The sequence below is a fragment of the Ambystoma mexicanum genome, chromosome 10 (assembly GCF_040938575.1).
Source record: "Ambystoma mexicanum isolate Mex_15411 chromosome 10, UKY_AmexF1_1, whole genome shotgun sequence".
NCBI classification, from domain to species: domain Eukaryota; kingdom Metazoa; phylum Chordata; class Amphibia; order Caudata; family Ambystomatidae; genus Ambystoma; species Ambystoma mexicanum.
The window spans coordinates 336,779,370-336,806,010 of record NC_090932.1 but is presented as its reverse complement, the minus strand read 5'-3'; the positions used below and the strand labels follow the sequence as shown (position 1 = coordinate 336,806,010).

The window sequence follows — 26,641 nt, the reverse complement described above, 5'->3', positions numbered from 1 at the left end:
CTCTGGGTATGTTTGGGACTTTTTGGGACAGTCTTAACATCCTAAAGGCCACCATCACTGTTCTGCCTGCCTGCACGATCTCTTGTTCACAGCAGGTCTCTGAGCATAACACGCCATGTCCCAAGAATTCTTCCCTGGATCCTACTCCCAGCACATGCACACACACAAAATATAACATGACTAGTTAAACCAGGCTTGACAGCTCACATTTGTCCCTTATGGAAGAGTTAGTCTGTCTTGTGTTAAATCAGGAAGTTATCGCTAGATAGAGTGAAATCCAAGTTCTGCTTTGCTAATTTCACAAAGGCGAATAAAAAATAAAAAAAAGGAGGCTGCCCACCTAATGAGTTCAAAGTCTGATCTGTATAAGTGGGGTCAACTTACTCCCCAACAAGGAAAAAACAGGTCCCAAATTCAAAACACTCAATGAAAGCACATAATAAGCAACATTAATGGATAAGGAAAAATATACAAAATGAATTGCAATATTTAAGGTTGCATAATCATCAAATGCAGATAGTATATAAACACACACATAGTTCAATAGTATATGCCAATGCAGTGACTAAAGATTATCATAGCAAAAGAGCAGAACATCACACTGCCCAAAAAGAAAAGGAAGGCAAGGAGGGGGCAAGGAAGTGAGCTCACGACCAACCAGTAAAAGTAAAAGAGTAACAAAGGGGTGCCGAGTGAAACATACAGAAGATGAAAGCTTACGAGTGTTGTGTACACCCTGAGCCAAACTTGTGTGTTGGCTCCATGCAGAAGCTGCTTCACAATGTGTCAGCATATGATAGGAAAGCTGAGAGGCTCCCGAGTCCATAAGGAAACAAGTAGATTAACACTGCCAACTCGAGTTTCGGCTAAAGAAGGCCAAGTTGTTTCAAGGGTTTAGCCTTCATCAGGGTGGCAAGAATACAGATGGAAAATGGGCAGGCATCTAGAACATCTAATTAAACAGGTTTTCAAAAGTACATCTCTTTAGAGGTTTCCATTGGATGGGAGACCCATCCCAAAACCCTGGGACCGACAGGATCCCAAGCATAGTCTTGAACAAAATGTGTAAAGACAAAATCATCATTTGGTCAATTGGCACTCAAAAGGACATCAACCCGAGTGCATGATGTCAGCAGATAAAGGAAGCCGACACGGGCTATATGCAATCCAGTAGTCTCACAGAGGTAGCCTTAGTTAGAATGTGGGATGCCTTAAATTAAGCCAATGTCTAAGGTAACTTATGATGACATAAAGCCATCTTGCCCTCGAAAGAAGTTAGCTTTGGATGCCTGCTCCTAACGTGATTACCACTGTGTGTGTATGTTAAAACAGAAATGCTATGTTTTATTGTATTGGCTGAATTTCCTCCATAACGATTTTTAGGCTATGCTCAGCCACTGGTTGAATTCCTTTCTATAACGAAAGATGTACTGGGCGGACAAGATGGGTCACATCCCTTAAAGGCTGCCTTTCACCATCTACATCTGGCCACTTCTGTGCACTGGTAAGCATGGACTGCAGAAGTGCTTGCACTCACACTGATTTATCTGTGTGCTCTGGCCAATGCAGATCAGTGCTATTAATTTCCCACTGGTCTTGAGGGAAGTCGGGTGTGACTGGAAGAAGCACATCTAACCTTAATGGATGGAAAAATTTGCTGCTGATCCTCGGCCCTGAGGCCAGATCAAAACTATCCTTCGGAGTTAGTTATGCAATGCCATACATCCTTGGCAAATCATTCAGCTGACTGCAAAAGATCCAGAGTAATGCAGTCCAGCCAATATATTTATGTATTTATTAATTTATTGTTTGCTTGTTAGGCGCTTAGACAGTAAGTAAAATACCATTTCAAAGTGGGCACATTGCGACGAGAGGGAAGAAGGGAGTGAAATACATTACAAAACACAATCATTAATAAAAGCAGCGGAGGGGAAAGGAGGAAGGATGAACCTACTATGCCTTGTGAGTATTCAGAATGTGCAAGTGCATCAAGGAAAAGGGCAGAGGGCTTAAGTGCTGGGGAGTCCGGGTTCATGTGTGAGGTAGGTCTTGAGGAGCTTCTGGAATTTAAGAAAGTCCTGCTCAAGGAACAGAGGCAGGGGGGATGCTGCTCCATAGGATGGAACAGGCTGAGTAAAGCGATCAACCACCTACCCTCTGTTTAGCAAAGTGCTTTACACACATAGTGTTATGCCATAGGAACAAAGTGGTCTAGAGGGAGAGTATTTAGTAAGATAAAGTTGGAGATAGTGTGGTCCCCGAGCCCAGAGAGCCTTGTGGACGATGCACAGGGATTTGAATTTAATCTGTGCAACAACCGGGAGCCAAAGAAGACTTTTTAGAGCAGGAGAGATGCAGCCCCTGGGTTTAAGACCAATGATAAGTCTTGCTTCCCTATTCTGGATTAACTGGAGGGGTCACATAGTGGAAGAAGGTAGATTCAGGAGGAGGCTAGTGCAATAGTCAAGCCCAGAGAGAACCAGGGCTCAGGAAATATTGAGCTTCTGGGGAAAAGTGAGAAATAGGAGAATTCTTTTGAGAAGGAAGAGCTAAAAGTGGGACTTTTTGGCAATGTCCTGAGTGTGAGGGAGGAAGGAGAAAGAGGAGTCGAAGATGACTCCAAGTTTCTGGCTTCAGAAGAAGGAGCAGGGGGAGAGCCCAAGGAGGAAGGCCAGAGTGAAGGGAAGAAGGAGGGAGCAGGAGTCCCAATAGGAAGGATCTCAGTTTTACAGGCATTGAGGCAGAGATTGTTGGAGATACACCAGGACTGGATGGCAGATAGGCAGTCAGGGATGATGGAGGGTGCAAGAGGGACAGCAGGAGGTTTGAAAAAGAGCTGTGTGTCAACTACCTAACACTGGAAGTTGGAGGCGAAGGAGGAGATGAGGCGTGCAAGCAGGGCAAGGTAGATGTTAAAGAGCCAAGGGGAGATGATAGAACCCTGCGGGACACCACAGGTTGAGAAGGAAGTGGAGAGGAGAAGATGCCCAAGATGACTTGGGAAGAGCGGTCAGTAAGGAAGGATGTCAGCCAGCCCAGTGCCCGTTCTGATATACCAAGGGTATCGTGGAGCCTTTGTATGTGGATGGAACGGTTGACTGCATCAAAGCCGGAAAGGAGATCGAGAAGGATGAGGACACTAGGGAAGTTTGAGTCCAGAGATGTGATCAGTTCTTCACAGGTGTTCAGAAGAGCACTTTCCATGCCTCTGGATGCTCGGAATCCAGATTGATGGTCGTGGAGGCCATCAACAAGTGCGGTGTGTGAGTTGAGTTGGGGTAATGCCAGCTTCTACAACAGCTTACCCATGGAGGGGGGAATGGAAATAGGGCTGTATATTTGGCAGGGCATGTAGGGTCTGTTGAAGGTTTTTTCAGGAGTGGGCGCAAAAGGGAGTGCTTGAGGGAGATGGGGAAAGAGCCAGTGTCAAAAGGGTGATTGTAGAAATCAGCGAGTGCGGGCACAAGGAAGCCATTCTTATCCTTGATGGTTCTGGATGAGAAATGGGAAACCTGTTTAGAAGAGACCTTCATCGAGTGGACAACTTTGGTAACTTCTTTAGGTGTGACAGGGAAGATGGGAGTGATGACCAATTTGCAAACTAGGCTCTCAAAGGAAGAGTAGTGTTGGGTGGGTAAGATGGAAGCAGGAATCCACTCAGGGAAAATTAAAAGGCAACCACTGCCCCCTCCCCGCCAATGCGGTGAGATCGAGGCTTGGAGATGGTTTTGAAGCCAACAGGGAGGAGGGAGTCAAAAGCAGTGACTGAGCTGGCATTGAACCAAGTCTCGGTAAGAGCAAGAATGTCAAGGTCAATGTCTTCAAGAAGGAGGCAAATGTCACTGGAGTGTTTGTTTGCTGAGCAGGCGTTAAGAGTCGCCAGATGGAGGAGGTCTCTGCCTTTTAAAAAGTTTTCTGTGGTGGTGTACAGTGGCGTGGAACACCAGTCAGAGGAGGGAGGGAGAGAGAGAGAGAGAGTGAGTAGTAGAGGGAGATGCAGGAGAAGGAAGGAAGTTAATGAGAGAAGACAAGATCTGGTCAAAGAGAAAGAGGTTGGGTTGTGGACCCTGAACCAGGATAGTGCCAGTGTGAGACATTAACGGATCAACGAGAGGATGAAAAGCTGGCCAAGAGAACTTCCCACTTTGTGCCATCGTTAATGGTGGAGGGTGTGGAAGGAGAGAGAGTGGAGATGAGATGGTGGGGGGGGGGTCCATAGATCTGGAGAGGGGACAGAGAAGAGGCTATCAGTGAAAACCTCTCTGGAGGAACTGCTGACGTAAATGTCTGCGATGGGTAGTCCAGGGTTTGCACTCAAGATGTCTTTTTTTGCGCTTTTTTTCTACCGGACCTTGTTAGAGTGGGGGGATAGGTGATAGTGTAGCAGTTAGAGAAAATAGGAAAGATAGAAAGAGCCATAGTGGCAGCAGAGGATATTTGGGAAATGAAAGAAGAGTGGCTGCACAGCACTGTTCTAGCTAAACTCACCAGGAGGCCTAGTGGAAGTAGTCACAAGGCATAAATGCAATCCAGAAAGGAATAGAGTAACAAGAAATAAGAGGTGCATGGATGTCAAAGGTACCCACAGCCAAAAAGAAATGTCCTTATTTTTAAAAAGAGGCACAGGTGCAATGTAAGAGAGGTGCACAGTTGTAAAATCACAGGGAACCATACGTAAGTATCTCGATCATTGAGCACATTGTCAATCGTTGTTAGCATTGTCTCTGCACATAAGCGTGTCTCCAGGAGAGCTCGACAAATTCACCCTATGCCAAAACCTGTGCCCCATTAAGTACACCACACAAGGTATCTCTGCTCCCCTCACCAGAGCTGTCAGTTTGAGCTCCTGGTGTCTTGAACAAGGACTGCCTTGCCATGGAACAATAGCGCTCCTGAAAACCATCTCTGGTTCTCCAGACCCACGAATACCACCTGTTAAAAATGATAGGGCCATCAATTTAATTGCGACCGTCGCCTAAACTCGGCTTATTTGAGAGAGTGCTTGTAGCAGCAAACTCAACATAAGTTCCTTCAATTACTCAATCACACAGGAATCATTTAGACAAGTCACGGGTGCTTGGAAACATGGGTGGCGTTGTGTGTCTGTGCTTGGAGGTGCATGTGAATGACTCAAATATTTTGACTGTTTTCTGGTTAGGATCACCTGCTACATATTGGTTTAAAATTAGCTTTCATTTTCCGGTATGAAGGTTTTTATTTTCAAGGGAATATCCATGACTGGTTTGTTGGCCCATGCACAGGACTTCCTCAAGGGAGCTATTCAGATATGTGAAGATAATGGCGGTGATGCTCTTTTCGATCAATAATGGGCTGCGCCTCCTGGGTCCGAAGTTCCACTCTCTTTTGGATTAGACAGTTTATCTCCTGCTTTTTTCCGAACAGAAAAGGTGTTTGGTTTGCAAATTACTCCAGGGATAAGTTAGAAGCTTTTAGTATGATTGATTTATAAAGTTGTGAGAGAGTTCCCTTCTTCTGCTGTCACTTTTTATGATGACAAAGCTCAACACGTCAAACTCGATTGCTTGGTGGCTGCGACAATGTTTTATTTGGCAGTTTCTCTAATTCTCATAGGATTTTCAAATATTGCCTCAGATTGTTTGGGCGCTCTGGCAATCCTATTGGAACAAGGATTTTTGCTTAGACGACAGTGAGGCAGAATAATGTTCTTGTATTGAGTAGTAGCCTTAAGTTTAGCCTGTTTTGATTATTCTTTCATTTTTCATTTAATGAGTAAGACTTAATATCTTAAACATAGTGAAGAGCATTTTTGTCTTTTGGTGTAGTTCTTTAGTTTGGATATCTGTAAGGGGCGAGTTGGTTTGTGATTTACCTTAGGTTTCGTTTGCTTTATCCAAACAGAAAGAGCAATGGCTGGAATATTTGGAATGAACCATAACCACTGGCAAGCAACCCTCACTGATGATGCCCATTGAGGCTGAAACATGTCTGGGATTGCTTGTGTCAGAAGGGGTGTGACCTAGCAGTTCAGGCAGGACTTCCACTTTTGGCAGCATTAAACCTGATTTGCATATGGTCTTTCCTCTTCTGTAATGGCATGGCAGACTGAAAAGAGATGCTCTGGGTGATTGCCGAGAGCAATGCCAGTGGTTAGGGTTCTTTTAGAACCTTCACTTTTGCTAAAGGATGTTTCTGCAACCAATGCCTTTTTGATACTTGTGGGATGGTTGCATGCTGGTGATTGCTGCGGAACAAGCTCTGGTTCTCTCTAGGTTGGACTATTGTAACAGCCTTTTTCTAAACCCACCTGCCTCTACTCTCTGCCCTCTGCAACTAATCCAACAGGACTGCGAGACTTGTCCTGGGCCTCAAGCCCTGCGATCGTATCTCTCCAGCTCTGAAATCTCTCCATTGGCTTCCAGTGGATGCAAGGATTAAATTCAAAACCCTCTGCATTGTCCTCATGGTTTTCTGGGGCCTGAATCCAAAATCCCTTCAGCTACCTTTCAGGTTGCGGAAACACCTAAATACCTTACTCTTTGCTTCTCCCTTCGCCCCTCCCCCTCACCCCTACTGATCTGTTCTCTTCGGGCACTGTGCACCTGGCCACCCTCTGTCCTCCGGACCCAGGTTCCTGCTCACCTTGCCACCCTCCCGCACTGCCTCCTGGGCTCCCCTTGCACTGGGGTCTGGATCTATACCCATACAGTCCCCCCCTTTTTCTTCCTGCACTTATCTGACCTACCCTGTCTGCTGCCTTAAACTCAGCACTTGCTGGCTGCACTACCACTTGTGTTGCTTTTATTATTGATTTATTATTATTTATTCTGTTCTCCTTTTGCTCTGCACTTTCCAATTCTCCCCCTTCCTTGTACTTTTCCCCTCCCACTCCCCCATGCACTTGCGCGTGCTCAATGTCACTGGGCCTAGTAAGATCGTTGTTTTGTTCTCCCCTGTTCCCCTCCCTTGCCTTCTTGTCACGTTCTGAAACACTTGAGTATGAGCGGGATAGAAATAAAATATCAATTCGAATCAATATGTTCCATTTAAGGTGTTTGGAGGTTATACGTTTTTTATGGATTGTGCCCATTTGGCTGTGCTGTTTCCTGCTGTGAACGGGGTATAGGAGTCCAAACCAATATCAGATTCTGAACATTATGACCTAATTCAGTGGTTGATTGTTCTTTGGGGGAACCTAATCAAATATGTGGCCTTTTAACACCAGTTTTTTATATAGTGATTCGTTTTGGCTTCCTTTTCCTTCTGAGAGCTATACTAATAGATGTTACCATGACCCAATTGAATGGCCCTCAAATTATTGACCTTGGCAGGGTGAAGACCTGCAGGCTGTGCACAGATGATCGCTTAACTTGCTGAACTATCTTGCATGCATGTACGCCAAAGTGTATCTTCTTCTTGCGTGCACTTCTGCCCGCATTCATCCATTGATCATGTCGTGTCTGTGAAATTGTGGCAAAGAGAGTTGTGCGGCATCATGTGTGCAGGCCATTATTTCTTATGTCTCTCCCTGACATCCTTCTGTCTGTAGTCGCTCTCGGTTATCACTGGGTGTAGAGCGCAGAGACAGGCAGTTTAATATAGCTTCTGAAGGAGGAACTGGCAGATGCTGTCGATTGTTGCTTTGGTCTTACATGGATTGACTTGTTGTACTATAGACAAATCTCCCAGTTTTTATGAATACGTTTTGAACTTCATAGTGACTAGCCCTTGACTAGTACTGAGGAAGATATTAAAATTATATTTGACTAATAATATGTCTGTGAGATGTTCCACTTATGTTTGTCTAGGATTTTACTTCAAGTGACGAGAACACACACATTGGGGTTATTTTGAGATTCAAATACATTTCAACCACACCGCCCCTGGATTTTTTTCTCCCTTTAGCAATGGATTTTCCAATCAATTATGTTGCACTCACTGATGCATTTCGTTTCTATACTGTATGGGATGCATTCCAATTTTTCAATTGTATTATTTGTCACAAAGCGGTCAGGGTGCAGATTTGTCGTTTTTTTTAATATACTTTCCTGTTGCCATGTACAAGAAAGTATATACAACTGACAAATACGCACCCCGACAGCTTGGTGACAATGAATACAATTGGAATATATCCCATACAGTATAGCAACGAAATGCATCAGTGAGTGCTTATATAAATCAATAGTCACAATAATATACTCAGATCAATAGATGGTGGATTCAGATTTCTCATATGATCAAATCTATTTGGAACATCACCTTGCCAACAGCCCATGATGGGCCATTCACTGGTACATCGCTCTTCATCCAATGATCCCAGGATAAGTCGCATAAGACGAGTACAAAACATGGACCATAATCACCTCCACATTTTGCGGGCAGGTTTGTGTGAGTGGTACACTGCTGACATGAACAGAGTGCCCGCAGGTCTTCAAGCCTCATCTGTCACAGTCTCTGTCACGATCGCAATGTCTACATTGCGTTGGCTGGTTAGGAAATCATGGCAGTCCTAATACATAGCATTGATACTTGCAGTACTGGGCCAATTTTAACGATTGAATCAGCATCCTATTTGACTACAACGTAACATTTTATTTTAACAGAGGCCAGATTAGAGGTATAAGGATGGTCATTGCAATCTTGATACGAGACCATAGCTGCTTTGAACATTACTTATTGGGTGGACTGATGTCCGTCTATGAAGTAGACACAAAAGACACCCATGGTGTTGTCCATTCACCACATAGTACCAGAAAGCATCTACATATTTCATAGCATGCTCATAGTTCATTAACCAGCAAAGTGGTACTGTGCAAAGAACCCTGGGAACAGTATTGATTTAGTGATGTGAAACACACAAAAAAAGTCACAATAGATTTCAGCCTACAGTGGTTTGTTTAGAGTTATATTTCTTTTAGCACTTCTGCTTGTAATATTCATTTAACACTTCAACATATAATGGTTTGCTTCGATTTAAAGTTTCTTTGCACTTTTTGGGTTTCAAAGGTTTTAATTCTGTTTGGTAGCAAGGTTTTAATTCAGTTCGGTATTCAACAATTATACATCTTGTTTATAGTTAATTTTCACTTCCTCTGTAGTTCAATATTTGCTTGTTTTGCTTTAATTGAATGGTTCGATGTTCAGAGACCTTCAAAAACATGTGTCTTGTCACACGCGAACACTCCGATGCAAAGTATTCCCATTTGTTTGATAATTGAACATGAAAGGATCGAAGACTTTTGAAAACGTGCTAATCCAAAGCATGTGACCACTCCGATACAAAGTATTCAGGAAATAAAGAGATCACACACGCGCACACCTGGTTTCTCATTCACAAGAAACTCACTGGTCGCTTTAAGAGTTTGTGCTGCAACGCGGGTCACACTGCCTCACGCTTTTAGTGTCAGGGCTCCAGTTCCTGCCCCTCAGACACTCCTGTGGTGGTCCTCCACCACAGGGAACAAGCACTTCAAGCAGAAAGGAAAGGGGCCGCCTTCCCGCACGGCTTCCTTCACCTTCTTCGATCTGCTCCAGGAGTCCCAACTCACACGCCATGCTGTAGGGTTCTCTGCTGCATGCACCAGCCTCCTGGTCCTTCTCCTGTTGTTCCCCTTTGCCTTTGGGCCGGGCTTCATTTATACATCGGCAGCCCCTTCACAGGCTGCAGGTGTGGATGATTAATAAGCCTTTCGTGACCACAATAAAAGGGACATGTCCTTCACTGCTCTTAGCAGGCATCTTCCTCGTCCCAGCAATAGAGTGGTAAAAGAGCATAGTCTTCATTGCTCTTAGTTGCCTCTTCTTCGTCCCAGTACTGCCAAGTGTCAATTGTGGAAAAATGAGGGGACCTCACTTATAACAGCCCATGAAGGTTGGGGTAAAGGGTTAGTTGTGACTAGGGAAAGGGGAATGCCTTGTTTCACCCAAGGGCACCCCAATTTTTCTCACCCTCCTGCTGGGTCTTCGAGGCTTGTTTTTTTTCCTGATATTACTCTGACCAAAGGGAATGTGGTAACAATATCCCATCAAGGCTTCTGGGACTAGGAGTTCATTATGGAATGGAAAGTGGGGATACTGCGTCTCGCCTCGGGACATTTCACTCCCCTCCCCAAGTACCGTCCACCCAGGTGATCCCCCCTCGCTTCTCCATCCCCATGGAGTCATGATCCAAAAGCGAAGGACTTTCTGGGTGCGGTCTTTCCAATGTTGAACCTCCATTTGTTTCTAAATGGATTAAACTAATACCTAGTTAAGCCTTCGCTCATCCTATCTGAGATGTCTAGCTATGTCCAGATTTAACTATACATGTAAAGGTGGGCACTCTGTTTTGGTCCTAGCACCTTCACTCTGGAACTTGCACCCACTTGAGCTTCGCCCTTGTTCTACCTTGTTTTTTAATGCAAATTTAAAACCTGGATTTTTACTCAAGCATTTGGACATTCATTCTCACCCTCGGTTTTAACCTAGCATCAAGGAGCCACACCATGGTGTACATGTGCCTTTACAAGAGGCGATGGAATAGAATAAAATCGGATAGAATTGAAGGACTGCCTGCCATTGGTCATAGGCAACATATTGGAGGGAATTAGAAGTTTGCACTGTATCAGTGCACGTGGGTAGCTGCAGGGGCATCGGTCTCGTCTCAGCACTTGGCAGTGTAAAGAGCAGTTTAAGTTTCAGCTGGCTAGACTCCCACCACCAGCCACCAGAAAGCCATGTTTTAGGAGGAGCAGGGTCAATAAGTCATGCCCCTCATTATCCTAGAGATTGTCTTTACCCAAAACTCTTGTCTCTTGGGTTGGGAGGATGAAACAAGACTACATGAGTAGCTTGGGTTCAATACCTGGAACACGGCATGAAGAGTGATAGATGAACCCTTTATATTTTAGATTTTTTAAGCCTTCTTCCTTTTAAACTTATAGCTTCAGCACAATCCTGCACCACTTACACTCCATTGATACTGTTGGCAAAGTATACATCACTAAGCACACTGCTGAGATTTCCTTTTGTGCGGGAAGTGACATTTGCAAAGCAGTGAGAAATCCTAGTAAAGAAATAACTTAATTCTGCAAAATTCAAATATTCTATTTCAAAGGAATTGCAGCCTCCACCTGTTCTGCGTCAAAAATTCCTGCCTGTGTGCAGCTGCGAAGGCCACCATCGCTGTTGTCACAAAGCCTGCGGTAGGCAAGGAACAGTTGCATTGTAGCCCTAAATCCTCCCTGCCCTCCCCCGCCAGGGACCACATGAGCCATTGGACTTAAAAAGGAAGAAAAAAAAACATAGGGTGGAGAGAGCTGGAAGTGCCCTCCAGGCAGTCCCAAAGCAGCACAGGGAAAATAAAAGTGTTCCACCTAAGTAAATTAAGTTGCAACATTGTGACAACAGTGAGATTGTAACCATTATTCCTCCAGTAATGCTTACAGAGGAAATATTTGTTACAGTTGGCAGGTCCCACCTGTTTCACGGGACCCCTGCAATTACATCGTTTCAAATCCCTAAGTGATTAAAGAAAGGAAAATCAAATGCGTGCCCCTCATACAAAGGTAACATTTGTGACACATTCAGTAGTCTTAAATCAGAATTCATGTTACAGGCAGAGCTAAACCCGTGGAGCCCCCTCTCCTGGTGGCGATATTTATTTTTGTAACCCTTGTTGTCTCCAGCCTTACCTCGGATTCCGGGAGCTGGCCGGTAACACTCAGCCCTGGTGGGGACGGCCAGTGTGGAAATGGCGAGCGAGCGGAGAGCCCGTGTTGTGCATGGAGAGGGGGAAACTTGGTGGTTTGGCAAAGAGAAGAAGCCGAGGGGGAAGAACGCAGCCCTGTGAACACCTAACACAAGCAACACCCAGCTACGTGGACGGAGAAGGTAATGCCACAGTGGGCCGGGGCGCCATCGACAGGGTGTGGCACGGGCAGAGACGCGAGGTGGTGGAGAGGAAGAGGTGCTGCATCCTCTTGCCATCACCCATAGAGCGGCGTAGAGCCACCACATGGAGCGGGTCCCTGCATCCTCCAATACATAAAATCCCCAGACCACTAGGGACAGAAATAGGAGTGGGAGCTACCCTTCCCGTACAGACTTACCTGAACCTTTTAGAATGTCGAAAGCGGGAAAATGGAGGGGGATCATTGACCATCCCGGGCCACAGTTATTGCTGCTTCGCGACAACACCACATGGGGAAAGGGTGCAGGTCTTATCTTACCTTATCTGTCCTTTTCCCGAGGTGGAATAACAGAAAAGCATTGAGGATTAAAGGGCTCAACAGAAGTGTAGGTTATCCGGGTGAAGTCAGTATAGTTGGTGGTGGAAGACCAAGAGACCAGCAGGAGGGTGCGACAGATTGTGGAGTCGAGTTGTACCGTCGATGAGGCATTGGTTTTGGAGTGGCAAGGGATCTGTAGGTTGAGTGGACAGGATTGTTTGACGAATGTGAAGGTGGAATAGTATAGGGTGTGATTTTGAAATGAAAGTAACTGAGCGAAAAGAGGCTCGCTGCATAGTGGGGTGGAGGAGGAGTTTAGTAGGAAGAGGAAAGCAGTAGTGGGAGGAGGAATGTAGTAGGGATAGGTGGAAGAGAGTAGTAGCAGGACGAGGAGGAAGCATTAGTAGGATGATGGGAGAAGATGTAACATCAAAGGGTGGAGGTGAAAACTAGAATGATTGAAACATCAGAGGGACTGAAGTGGGGTGGGAGGATCAAGAAGAGGGGTGTAGTGGTGAGAGGAGAGAAGGCAAGATACGCCTTGACTTGAGTGAACCTGAATCCAACAGAGCAAGTTCAAGGCACAATTCCAAACCCTGTTTAGAACACTAATCAGTGGAGAAACTAAAGCTACTCTAGAAGTCCTGGAGGGAGTCAGTCTACATTTAGGGAAAACATTGTTAGTCACAGCCGCATATATCAGACAGCAGAATGGGTTATCAATCTGTAGTACTAACCTGGGGTTACAGACACCTAGGGCTTGGGGGGAAACCCAAGCGAGACGAGAGAGAGAGAAATGCAGCCATAGGGCACACAAATATTGAATAAAGACCCTTGAACTGACATTGCATCACATAGAGTTTGTAGCATCTGTGATAAACTAAACGCATTGTTCTTCTATTCCAGCAAGAGTCGTGGGAGATAAAGTCTGTTTAATTTGTAAGTGAAAAAGTTCAGAACCCCGATTCCTTTTTTTTAAATTAAAAATGCACAAAATTAACTTGTCTCGGTAGGATAGCTCAGGGGCAACGCACTCACCTTGGAAACATCAGGGCGTGCAGTTCTTCTCTCGCAGTTTCCGGAACTGGTCTGACCTTTCGTTTGACCAGTAGCTTCTCTACCATGACTTGCTCCTCTGCGTTTGTATCTAATTTGAAGTCCAGGTCGGCTTGAAGTTGCCACCCTTGAAGGTAGTTGCCTCTTTCAGTGATGTGCATTTTGCCTGACACTGTCCTGTCTTTGAATAGAAAATGTGTCACTTGTATTGCCTTACCCGCGAATGCCCCTGGGTTTATGTTTGTCTACTTCAGTTTGTTTTCTCCTTCTTTCCATATATTTGTAAATTCTTCAGATGTCAGTGTGCGATCGGATCTCAAATCTGCCATAATGCAAATGGGCTTCTCACCCATTTACACTTTGCACTATGGTTTGCTCCTTTTTGGCTTTTTTTCCTTTCTTGGCCTTAACGCTCAGTACCCCCAACAGCTATTTTTCATCTTCTTCCAAACCACTGCTACTCTCTTCTACTTCCACTTGTTTCTCTGTTGAGCCCCTGCACACCTTTGCAAAGTGACCTATTCTTTAACACTTGGCTTTCTTTCTACCGAGTGTGGGGCATTTGCTACTGTTGGCTATCTTCTCTTTCCTCGTACGTGCATACATGACATAACTTCACTACACCTTTCTCCTCCCGCCAGCCCACTTCCTCATTTTTGGATGCAGCCAGAGTATGCTAGTACATCTCCACCACTCACAATACCAACCAACCTATGTATTACCCCACACACCGATCTTGACTAGCTTTCTATCTGACCCCCATTCACCAGTCTACATCTGATAAGACAGACACCCAGGGCTTAAAGTGCTCCATGGCGTAGCTCTAGCAGTCTCCCAAAACTGTGTTTGAACCAGGGTGCTGCTTGGGCTCCCTCACTCCCCCATGCAAGGCACCCAGTGAAATTTGCTGTTAGTGTGCAGTAGAAAATGCAGTTCGATTTTATGCAAACCACCAAGTAGTTTATATTGGTGCCATTTATTCACATGCCCTTTCTCCCAGATGCTCTCATGGAAGATGCCAGGGTTAGGTTAACACCTAGAGGCCTATTTTTGGCAAGCATATGTGTTGTATTCCGTTTCAATTTACTATGAAGCTATGGCTCTTGCCAAGGCCACTGTATTAATCTCTTGTCCCCCTTTCCCTGAGTCCTTCCCCGTTCCAAGTTCGAATTTTGAATGGCAGTTGGTGATTGATGGGCATCGTCAGAGACACGAAAAACTAGTGGTAAGAGGAGATCGGATAATTCCCTCGGAGGCGGTGTGACATAGGATCATATAAAGTGTCCACAATGGCCATCCTGATATTTCATAAACAAAGAGGTTTAACATGAGGGTTTCTGGTGGCCCGCGATGGACATAGTGATAGACCGATTTGTCAGCTCTTGCCAAGAATACTCTGGAAACAAGAAACTTACCACATGTGTGGCCCTGTTGACCCTAGTCAAACTCTTGTAGGAGCCATGTCAAAAAGGTTTCTCTAGACCTCATAGGCCCATTTCTCAGACTGCCTATGAAAATAAAATAATATTAAAAAGTTAGACTATTTTTCAAAGTGGCCAGACGTGGAATTTGTGGAACAGATTACTACGTCATCCATGATCATCTTTCTTAAGAAAGTATCTGGCCATGAAGGGCAACTTGAAACTATAGTGACTGACAACAGAGAGCATTTGGTTTCCCATAAGAAGAGGAAATTATTGGGAAATTCTAGGATCAAACGATAGCACTTATCACCTACAAGATAATGGCCTTGTGGCGAGGTTTAACAGATTGTGAAAAGATAATGGGCCTCATTACGGGCCCTACGGTAACCCTACCGGTGGGTTGCCGCCAGACCCGTAAAAATGTACCGGTGCCCGACTTCCCGGTGCCACAGGCTCATAACGAGTCTGGTAGCCAGGAAGTCAGGCACCAGTAAATTTGTAAATCCACATAGAGTCTTATAGGACTCTATGGGAATGGGGACACGGAAGCACCAGCATCGCTGTTATAGGTGCCGGTGCTTCTGTGATGGCTTTGCTTACCGTGACCGCTGCGCCCGGCAGGGTCAGACCTGCTGGGCACAGCAGCTCCGGCAGGCAAACCCATAGTTTGCCGGTCTGGAAACAAGGGTGCTAGTGAGCTTACCTGCACCATTTTATCCGGACCAGCAAGTTTATAATGAGGCCTCATGTACAGACAAACCCCCAATAGCCTCACACGAGTAGCTAGCTCCCTTTGAGGTGAAGCGGGGTAGGAAAACTGTCAATTACATGAGACCATGTTGGTTGATCAGAGAGGCAAACATCAATGTTCAAGGAGTGGGAATGGGAGAAGCCGCTTATGATGCCTTGCAACATTTCAAGGACCCCAGCTTCTGTGTCGAGCAGTGGGCCCACCTCAGACTTTCCACCCATGTGGACAAGGTCTCCGAAGTTCAGCCAAACTATCAGCATATTTGAAGTGATGAAGAACGCCGTCAGCACTGTGAATGGTCGCTTGTGGAAAGTAGAGCATGAAGCCAAGTACACAGACTTTTCCAAGCATAGGAGGGGGATGCCCTTTGGGCAGTTTTTTTTCCCTCAAGCTAGATCTGCTGGAAACACCCGCTAAGGAGGTTGTTTTGGCAACTGAAATTGAGCCAAAGAGCGCAAAAGGAGGTGCAATTGGAGAGAAAATTGGAAGCAAATCCTATAGATTTCACTTAGCAATGGGCGTTAAATGGGTTGGGACACATAGCCAGACTACCAGAAAACCATCCTAATATGTCAACCTGCATTGAAAAGCATTACAAACTTGCATCCAAAGCCCCCATTTCAAGCTCTCATGTTAAAGCTCTTGAATAGTTTCGGCTTTATAGTGTGATGCGTCATGTGTTCGTGCAACGGCAACGTTGAGCTGTCGCACGCAAGAGAAATAAAGGGGGCGGTCCCGCGCATGCAACTCAGTACACGCCTGGAGTCCGACTGAGTAACAACCTGTGTCCGAGTGGTCTTTATACCCGGGGGAAAGGTCCATGTACCAGGACTCATCACAGGGCGATTAACCCTCAACACTGGCGACGAGGATGGCGCCTGGGCATGAGAAAAGGATTTCAAGTGTCAGCGGGCGGTGGCAGTGAATCCTCTCAACGCCTGCCAGTTGCTAACTGTCGGTAAGAGGCAAACCGCCATTTTCTTACATTACTGTGGCAGCGGCTCCCACATGGAGTGCTTGTGCGCCCAAGGGAAAAATGTTTACCCACCACACCGTGCCCTACTGGGCAAGATGCTACAAGACAGCCCATAAGGGGAGGTGCCTGTGCACTCAGTCAGTGCAACGCTCCTAAAACCCAACCATGAGTGAAGACAAAGGGAATCCCCAAGAGGTAGGACAAGCAATGGTAGCAAGAATTCCTCAGGCCAGGAGGGGCCTGTGTCAACAAGGCTCTCAGGCACCAAGACCAGAATTCGACACGTCCGGCCAGAAACCCATCGAGCTTGGGCACGAAGTGGATTCTATGCATGGAAAAACTAGACATGTACTTCAAAGCTACCGGAGAGTCCGATGAAGATGCAAAGGTGGCTACGCTCATATATTCCGCAGGCTTGGAAGTTCACAACATTTTCAAATCCCTCATTTCAGTGGACAACTCATACCAGGCTGCGAAGGAGTGCCTGAGAGAACACTTCCTGCCGTTAGCGAACCAAGACTACGAGAGGTTTGTCATGTGTGCTGCCAAACAGAAGGAGGAAGAGTCCTTGGACAAGTTCTATGGACACCTCAGACACCTAGCAGCCACGTGTGCTTGGGAAATCAAAGAGGGAATGGTCAGAAATCAGCTTATACAAGGCTGTGCCTCAGGAAAACTACAACGCCAGGTACTACAAGAGCCCGGGCTCACATTGGCCTTCATACTGGAGATGGGCAGGTCGTATGAACTAGCAGAAGTCTGTGCCACCAGGATGGACGCCGCCATCAGGTCGCTCAAACTAGAAGACGTCTGTGCAGTAGGATGGCAGCAAATTGCTGTAGCATGGAAGCCACAATGGAACTCAAGGAGGGAGAGAGGGTAAAACCCGACAGCCTGCCCAAAGTACAGATATGACCCACACGCAGGAGAATGCCCAGCAAAAGGGAAGAATGGAGTGTGTGGCGCCGATGTGGGGGGATGGCACACTTTGCCAGAATGTGCAAGGCCCCCACCCCGGTGACAATTCCCCAAGGACTAAGCACGACGTCTGTCAATGTCCCGAGGCGACAGCGAAAAGTAGTGGTGGTGGGACAAGAAGGGGAGGAGCGAGAACTAGCGGAAGAAGAGATCTTTTTCATCTTCATCTCCAGCATTGACTCACTGAGGACAAAAAAGGAGACAGCCCACGTGTGTGGTGACTGTAGCGGGGACAAAGACGCCGGTCCTAGTAGACACAGGGGCATTGGTATGTGTAATGGCAACTAAACACTATGAAGCTCTCCCAGACCCTCCACTTTTGTCCAAGGCGAAAGCAAAAATGTTCACATTCGGAGGCACGCAACCCATTCCCTTTAAATGTGTTTTCGTCACCAAGGTGGCCCACGACAGGCGTGAAATTAAAGCAAAATTCATTGTGACAGACATTAGTAATCACTCCCAGCTGAGCTGTGCCACAGCAGAGGCTTTGGGAATTGTACACTTCGCCTAAATTTCGAGGACATTAACGGAGTCCTGCAATGGTTCAGAGGTATTCATTGAAGTTGAAAAACTGCACGGCGGACCAATCAAGCTTCATATCAATGAATCAGTCCGCCCAACGTCCCTCAAACATCGCCGGATACCTTTTCACCTCAGAGACCAGGTGGAACAAGAACTTGACAACCTAGTAAAGTTGGACATTATCGGGAAGGTGGAGGGACCCACTCCATTGGCGTCCGCCATAGTCATAGCGCAGAAGCCGAAACAACCAGACTCAGTGCGCATGTGTAGATATGAGACTCTGCAACTAAGCCATCATTAGGGAGAGGCATATAACCCTGACGCTGGTTGATGTAGTAGGGGAGTTGGAGGGTGCTCGTGTTTTCTCAAATTAGACCTCTAGGTCCTGTTACCACCAGCTGGAGCTCCACCCGGACTCCCGCTACATCACAACCTTTACGACCCACCAGGACCCCTATCAATACAAGCGCCTCAGCTTCGGAATATCCACAGTGGCTCAAGTGCTCCAAAACGTGATTCAAGGGACTCTGGCAGGGCTAAAGGGCATCCTAAACCACCCGAGTGACGGCATACTGGTGTTTGCAGCATCAGAAGCTGAACACATGAATAGACTGGAGAAAACAATAGAAAGGATTCAGCATTTGGGCCTCACCCTCCACAGGGAGAAGAGCAAAGAAGCATAGAACTTTTTCAGGTTTGTCTTTCATGAAGGCGGCATATAATCAATCCGCGCAAAGTTCAAGACATCCAGGAAGCAAGTCCACCAGGAAGCGTATCAGAAACCAGAAGCTTTCTGGGGATGATTACCTATTGTGGGCACTTCATCCCAAATCTGGCGACCATGTCTGAACCCCCAAAGGGGGCTCACCAGGAAAGACAAGGCCTGGTAGATGCTAGTCCCATGGGATATGGGGTGGTCCCATCACAGCTAGACTTGCAAGGACAGGCTAGACCAGTAGCATATGCGAGCAAGGCACTTCCAACACAGAGCAGCGCTATTCCCAAATCGAACGTGGGTGCTCGCAGTTTTGTGGGGGTGCCGCCACTTCGGCATATACATCTTAGGCAAACCAGTGACAGTTGTAACTGACAAGCCACTATTGCCAGGCATGGCAGGCTCATCATCGAAGCCACCCCCGAGGATTGAATGATGGCTGCTTTCACTGATGGAATATGGGGAACAGCTGGTGTACAGGCCGGGATGGCACAATCTCACACACTACCTCTCACAACATCACAGTGGTAAGGTGGATGAGGAGAGCTCAGATCAATTTGCAGCAGAGGACTACTACGTCCAGGTAGTAGTGGCGGCGGCCAAACTAATGGCACTGTCGATCCGAGAAGTTGCAGAGGCGTCAAACCGCAATGCGTCCTTTGACCTGGTGAGGAGCGGCGACTGGAAAACCATTTTGACAAACCTACACTTGCGAGCCCAGTGGGAACTCGAACAGCTATGGAAGGTACAAAATCAACTCTCGTCAACAGAGGAAGGACTCCTTGCTACGATGAAGCAAGCTGGTTATTACACTGGCGATGGTTGAAAGGGTGATCGAGCTTGCACACATCGGGCATCAAGGGGCGGCAAAGACCAAATCAAGGCTCTGCCTAAATGTGTGGTTTCCCAACCTTGAAGGAAGTGTGGACAAATTTATCAGCAGGTGCTTGTGATGCCAGGAGGCAGCATCCGCTAAGAGGGAACCGCTAATTGAATCAATGCCTTGCAGTGCTCAACCATGGGATGTGGTTCTCGTGGACTTCAATTCCACTGGTTGAGGAACGCATTTTCTTGTAATGATTGACCAGCGGTCAGGGTACCCCAAAGTGGAACTGGTGGTGTCCACAGTGTTTGAACAGGTAGCGCAAGTAATGGAAAAGATCTTTCCTACACATGGTTTTTCGAGGATGATCTGTTCTGATAACAGCCCCCTGTTTTTTTGTCGAGTTCTTGGGAGTGTGTGGGGTCACACATTGGCAGGTAACACCAATCTGGCCACATGCCAAATTGGGAGGCTGAACGCTTTATGCTTTATATGAACTCTAAATAAAGTATTCCGCATTGCCCAAGGCCAAGGAATCTCTCTCAAGAGGACTTTGTCTCACTTTCTGAGAGAATACCCATCCACCCCGCACAGCGCCACAGGAGTGGCATCAGCGGAAGCCCCATTTCAAAGATGCCCTCCAGGTCTGATCCCAGAGGTGGAAGGCCGGACCCTTGGAATCATCAACGATTAAAGAGTATTTGACAACAGAAGAACATACATGAAAGGGAGAACCTACAGAGACACCTGAGACGCCTGACTTGGCAGTGGGTGACAGTCTTGGTTAAGAATAGACATCCGGAAGGAAAACTTGCTCTCACATATGAACCTTCCCCATGGACGTCATCTCAGGTCAAGGGATCCATGGCGACGGGCTGCTGATGATAAGGGGTCTGTGACAAGAAATTCCTGTTACTTCAGAAAGGGAGAAGATGGGGTAAGACCAGAAGAAGGAAGAGGCTACTGACCCCAAGCCCTGACAGGAATGAGGCACCCGAGGACACCTGGGAAGTCCCAAAACGGGTAAGTGACCAGTCAAAGGGAGAGGGTGGAGGAGGCAGATATCCGACATGGGAAAATAGGAGGCCCCCGACACGTTTTGAAGACTACATAATGCGCGAGTAGTGGACTCAAGATGGCCCGGACGCTAAGTCAAGTACTCAGGGAAATGCAATGTTTGCGCACAGTTATATGGCCCTGTTTAAGGCCGTGCCTGATTCTGTTGCCCACGTTGGGCTGGCCATGCCGTAATGTACATTTATAAGTATTTTGTTAGTTGTTTCAAACCATGTCATATGCAAACTGTTTTTAATTGTTTCCTATGAAAGTGGAGGAATGTGATGTGTCACGTGTTTGTGCAATGCAGTTTTGAGCCGTCAAAAGCAAGAGGAATAAAGGGGGCGGTCCCACACAGCAACTCAGTGCGTGCCTGGAGCCCGACGGGGTAAAAACCTGTGTCCGAGTGGTCTTTATACCCAGGGGAAACGCCCATGTACTGGGGCTCATCACAGGCGATTAACCCTTAACATACAGGTAGCGCTTTCAGCGCCACCTAATAGCCAAAAATAAAAAAAGTGCTTTGGATTTAGGCACATAAGCTATTGGTGGGGATGAGATGAAAAAAGAAATTCCCATTTCTGAAAATAAATCACATATACTAAATTACTGATGTTTCATATTTGTCTAGAAAATCACTACTAGTGAAAACATATTCTCAGAACAGAAGATCACAAGGCACTCCAGTGCAATCTCATCACTTCTGAATACCTATTAAGCGGTAATTCAAAAACACAATAAGGGAACACTTTAGCTGAGTGATGCAAATAAGAAGTGATCATCTTTCAAACTAATCATAATTAAGGGTCACCTCTATTGGGGCAAAACACTTATTTATGCAAGTAAAATAGTATTACAAAAAGGAAATAAAAAGGTAACTGTGCTTCTTTCAAATTCTAAAGGTATTGTCCTCAATGTGGTGGGATCAAAGCACATTTTGTTCCTTTAGTGGGATGGGCGGATATGCATATTATGAACATTTTTGGAGTGTGACCACAAAAGTGATGGGTGGAAGGTTTCGAATGAATCTGAACCACTGGCAATTGCTCTGGGAACCTTCCACACCACCGTTTTTTAGCCCGTCTGCGCCATTGCAAAAGGGGTCCAGCCATGTGCAAATCAGTCAGCTGCCACCAATGGTAGCAGCCCAACCCGAACTGCTAGGCCAGGTCCCCTCTGCACAGAAAACCAAGCAACCAGATATGTTTCGGCCTTGTTGGACCTCCTCAGTGAGGTGCAGCCTGGTTCCCTATGGCGCAGCGAGCAAGGGACCCACGTCTGGGCATACCCTCTCTCACATTGAGACAAACTGTGACTACAAAAGTGATGGGTGGAAGGTTTCGAATGAATCTGAACCACTGGCAATTGCTCTGGGCAATGGGAGTATGAACAACGCATAAGTGACCCTCGAGCCCACAGTGAAACGTTGCCATCTATGCCTACTTTATTCAATATCTGGTCACGGCTTGAATTTACTCCGTCTGTTCGGAGCCCCACGAAGCTCTTTTTTCCCTCCTCCTATTAACTCTCCACCATTCACTATTTGGTTCACGGCGCGAGATTCCGCTTCTGCAGTCGTTTTAGTGTGCATGCACATACATCAGCTTCAGATAAACAACAGCCAGTCCGTGCTCGCTTCGGCTTCTACTCCCGCTTTCCAGCTCCAAAACGTGCAGCCAGCAACTAGACGCAAGCTTGTTCGGTTCTGGCACGGAGGAAGTGAATGTAACGTGCGGTGAGTCACGTGAAGGAGAGGGGAGCGAGCGTCGCTAGGGTCCGTTTCTCGAATATGAACTGGACACTACAGCTGGAGATGTCAGTGAACCCAGGAAAGAAAAGAGGAGGGTGGAGACTGACTGGGGAGGAGTGTACAGGTAACTGGGCTCTTTCTGGACGGGAGTTGTGGAACCCTGATGGTGACAGCAGCACCCCCATAGCAGAAATTACTTGGGATGAAGTGGCACCTCCTGGTAGTAACGACATACGCGAGTTGGGACACCCGCCTGCGCGTTTGGGATGTGGAGGGCACAGGTGCTGCTCCGCCAGCAGTAGAAGTTTGAACCACAGGGCAAGGTGCTTGTGGCACCCAGTAGCTCCTGCCCTAGAGCAGTTGAAGGAGGCAGCTTACAGGGGAGTGCAGAAGCTCCGTGCCCGGGAAGGCATGCAGAAGGCAGGCTTAAAGGCGCAGCCGCCCGAAAGGAAGTAGGGGCGCAATGTTCCCCTTAATGACTACACTAGTGTCACGGTATACAAACGTTTATGATGCTGAAACACTTCTACCGTCATAGTGTCCAGAGACGATAAGAGGTTTTTACTTGTTTATTCATATGATATGTACATTCGTTGTCTTTGCCATGATTACAGGTGGGTAGGTGAGACCGGAGGAGTTGGAAGGGGTTTGTTTGAAGGAATGCAACTAGTTCTTGTAGCCTTCATTGCAATTTTCTATCTTGGGCACCTATTATTTTTAAGGTATGATTTGATATGGCATTTATAACGCGCCTATACCCAAGTGTTTTAAAGCGCGAAAAGTAGCAAGAGACAGCGGTAAAATACACGGAATTAATCTTGTATTTGAAATACTTTATAGAGGTAAGGAACAGGGAACGCACTGGCAGCCCTTCATTTGTTTCGTGATGTGTCTCAGTCTACAGTTCTAATGCATTTAACTTGTTTGTCCCACTTAAAAACACATACTTGCCAATGAATTTGAAATGTAAATGAAATATGCTCCACTCTAATACCCTATATGGAACAAGTTGATGGTAAAGGCGAATAGACACAGTTCCATTATTTCATCAAGCAGAACTGCATGGTATTATCAAACCTTGAATAAAAGCTGGAGACTGTATGCTGTTCGGCCAGCTATTAAGTTCATTGCTTGGTATGGTATTTCAATTGAAACATTGATTAAAAAAACGAACATAACTACAGTACAGGAATATACAATTATCTAATTAAATCCATGATATGCAGAATATCATTTTTCAAGTTCTGCATAGTTTTTTAAATGTGAATTGACAAGGGGTGATGTTGGGTGAAAAAACAGACAGTTTCCGTTCAGTTACTATGTTTATTTCCTTAACAGTTACATTTCATGCAGATTAGTACTGTGTGGCAGAAGATAAAACATATTATACTGCCACCAATCAAGTATACTTTATCTCAAGGGGCCAGATAAACCCTTCTTTAGTTTTGGCTATTAGGTGGTGCTGAAAGTACTACCTACAAAGCCGAAACAATTGTCATTTAAATAAGAGCTTTAACATGAGAGCTTGAAACGGGGGCTTTGGATGCAGGTTGGTTGTAATGCTTTTCAATGCAGGTTGGCATATGAGGATGGATATGTGTTGTTTGGCCTATGTGTCCCAATCAATAGGATTTTCCTCCCATGGCCATCAATCTGTGGGCAAAACGCACCCCTTTTTGCACACTTCGGCACATTTTCTACTGTGTGGTGAAATCAGCCATGTTTACTTCCAACATGGTGGCCGCCATGTGTTAATGTTATAAAAAAAGTTATTCAACTTGATTGATGTTATATATTTTAATGAATTGGGTTTCAGAATAAAGAATTTACTGTTAACGATACGTGTTTGGTAAAATGGCTTTTATATTGTCCAAGGACTTGCTTGTGGGTGTGTAGTGTTTTCTGCTGTAGTGCCCGATTGGATCGCCACTTAGTGATGTCAGTATGATGTTGTCTCCAAGCTGCGCTTTTTTTCCCCAGGCAGCCATTTTATTCCAGCATTATTAGTGTGTGCCGAGGTGTTCAAGTAACTGTTTATTAATGACAAAATGTGATTTAGAGTCTCGAATCTCTCGTGAAATGTACATGTCATTTGCATTGCTTTTATTTTTAATTAAACTGTATGCTTGCGCTTTTGTTTAGGGACAATGCATCTCCTGCAATTGTTGGTGGCGAGGGTAGCGACAGTGGCATGAAATAACCCACCTCACCCCAGAACGAGCGGGGCCAGGGCTTCTTGATGAAACAGAATGGCAAGCGCTTTAAATTCCCATCAAAAGTGCACTAAATTAAGTGAACACACCAGCAGTCCTCTTCTGGTAGCCAGCGTCCACGGTTTGCCCTGTGGACATTTGGGTAGGAGGGGCCCTTGGAATCCAGACTAGAATTGGCTTTCGTGATCTGGCCCAGAGAATCAGAAGCTGCAATTGTCAGGGTGAAGCTCTGACTGCCCTGCTGATGCATGTCGGGTGCTGTCCGACATGCAGAAACTGGCAGGAATTTGTGAATCATTTTGTGCTGCCTGGTGAATGTAGGTTTTGCGCGAAATATTCTGCTCACCCTATGAATGTTCAGCCACCCTTTTTGATGGCAGATGCCACAAAGATGCTGTGGTCTGCGCAAGTCAAAAAGGAAGATCTTCCTGGAATCATTCTGGAGTCATCCAGTGACTCCGCCCTAGAGTCATCCATGGCTATTTCAGGGAGATCATCCTGAAGTATGTGTATAGGACAAAATATTTAAATGAGATGACTAGAGTTAACACAGAAACTACCCCAGGGTGAGTTCTGATTATTTCCAGTAATGATTACATCAGGATGACACCTTTACAACTTCAGGATGTGTGGGGATTACTCCAGATGACTTCATGACAACTTCGACAAACTAGACCATCTGGGTGTCACCTACACCAATTATGCAGATGACGCCCAGATACTAATCACCCTCTCAGGTAACTATAACGCTGACGTCGTCCGGATTAACAAAATCTTCACCATCGTTCAGGCATGGATGGCCACACATGGCCTCTGCCTGAATGATGAGAAAACTGAAGTTCTCCTTGTTGGCTCATCCTAAAACCTATTGAAACTCAGCCCCAACTATAACAGAATTAACATCGACGGAAATACCATCCCCATTGTTAAAAGCGTGAAAACCCTTGGCTTTTATCTCGATGCTAACACCAACCTTTCAAAACAAATTAAAATGACTGCCTCAGCCACTGCCTACACAGGTAAGCTGATTAGGGCCTGCAGACCTTTCCTATCCTCTAATAGTTGCCTCACACTGGCCAGAGCTCTTATACAATCTAAATTGGATTGCTGTAACAGTCTATACCTAGGCGCAAACCAATCCATAATTAATAAACTACAGGTACTCCAAAATAACGCTCTATGAGCGGCATTAAACATTCCCAGGCGAGAGCATATCTCTACCACTATAAAATCGTGCAAATGGCTCTCCATACAACAAAAAATGGATCTAAAAACCATCTGTCTCACATACAAAGCCCTGAATCACCTAGCCCCTCTGTATCTCACTAACAAATTTACCCTGAAATCTGCTGACAGAATCACTACATCCACCAACACCTTATTCCTAACAGTGCCCAGATTCACCTTAAAAAGAGCTGGAGGATCTAGTTTCACGGTCCTCGCATCCCAACTTTGGAATACCTTACCATTGAACATCAAATCCATCGACCCCTTTCTATCATTCAGAAAACTTGTAATTAGTTGGCTACTGAATAAAAACTAACACTAACCACCCTTCTTTATCTCTCTTATGATCAATGATATTGCCTGTACTTTAAATGTGCTTATTACATACAAACTGTATAAATGTATAACTTGTAAAATATATATAATGTATCCTGTAACCACTTCCTTTGCGCCCTTTTACCTCTGGGTCTGGAGCGCTTTATAAATAAATAAAACTAACAAACAAACTTCAGGATGGGTGGGGATTACTCAAGGATGACCCCATGACCACTTCAGGATGGGTGGGGATTACTCCAGATGACTTCATGACAACCTCAGGATGGGTGGGGATTACTCCACGATGGCCCCATGACAACTTCAGGATCGGTGGGGGATTACTCCAGGATGATCCCATGACAACTTTAGGATGTGTTTGGAATTGTGAACAATTATTGGAGACAATTTCAGGAGAAGTTATTTCCTACGATTTAGCAAGGCATAAATTAGTTTTCAAAAATTGATTAGCAGAGTTTGCTAATTAAAATGTTTTTGAGTAGCAAACAGACCCATTTGATGACAATATTTTTACAAAATTGCTTAATGTCACCAGACGTTACTTGTGCCCAAGACATGAAATGAGCAACAATACAGCAGTTTTGTGTACCGCTTAAATAAGGCATTAGTTAGAGTCAGGCTTTGCAAAT

The 26,641-nt window shown here is 45.7% G+C and overlaps 1 protein-coding gene across 3 annotated transcripts in view; it reads left to right on the top strand.

Annotated features, from left to right (window-relative positions):
• Positions 1-22,273: 22,273 nt before the first annotated feature.
• Positions 22,274-26,641, top strand: part of DDHD2 (DDHD domain containing 2) — a 2,155,663-nt gene continuing 2,151,295 nt past the window's right edge. For all 3 annotated transcript variants that reach the window (XM_069617940.1, XM_069617939.1, XM_069617938.1), the window contains exon 1: positions 22,274-22,363. The gene's annotated coding sequence lies outside the window, so the exon portion shown is untranslated. The remainder of the gene's footprint in view (positions 22,364-26,641) is intronic.